General features: G+C 35.5%; 1 long non-coding RNA gene across 1 annotated transcript; it reads left to right on the forward strand.

Moving 5' to 3' along the window:
• LOC107734781 (uncharacterized) lies at positions 1 to 416 on the forward strand. The gene is made up of 3 exons (XR_001639161.1): positions 1 to 24; positions 119 to 240; positions 330 to 416. It is a non-coding gene; the product is annotated as an uncharacterized LOC107734781 (long non-coding RNA).
• The last annotated feature ends 9 nt before the right edge of the window (positions 417 to 425 follow it).

Consider the following 425-nt stretch of genomic DNA (forward strand, 5'->3'; position numbering starts at 1 on the left):
AGGTGGTGAATGTCACCTATGAGAGTAAGTATCATCGTCTTCACCTGAAAAGCTTTTGAAATATTAAACTGTCAAATTTTGACCAAAAAAACCCCAAAAACTTTTTATATCCAAACAGAAATCACGGCAACCTCCTATGCTGTCATCTTTAAGTTTAATTTGAGTAATATTAGCATGTCAAAAGATCCTGAGCTAAGAAATGGCACATACCTACAAGCTCAGGGTGTCGTCAATAATGCGGTAAGCATAAAGCATTAACTGGGTACAATTTTTAGGTCCAATATAATTGTTCTCCATAGTTTCATGAATGTTTGATTTTTCTTCTGCAGCTGAACAGTCTTCTGAATGAACCTGGCAGAACAACTTTAAATCCCAAGTCGACCAACTTCATGTAAGATGCAAACAGACTTAATGTATATGATATG

The sequence above is a fragment of the Sinocyclocheilus rhinocerous genome, unplaced genomic scaffold, assembly GCF_001515625.1.
Source record: "Sinocyclocheilus rhinocerous isolate Xijiao unplaced genomic scaffold, SAMN03320098_v1.1 C35271770, whole genome shotgun sequence".
Classification (NCBI taxonomy): Eukaryota; Metazoa; Chordata; class Actinopteri; order Cypriniformes; family Cyprinidae; genus Sinocyclocheilus; species Sinocyclocheilus rhinocerous.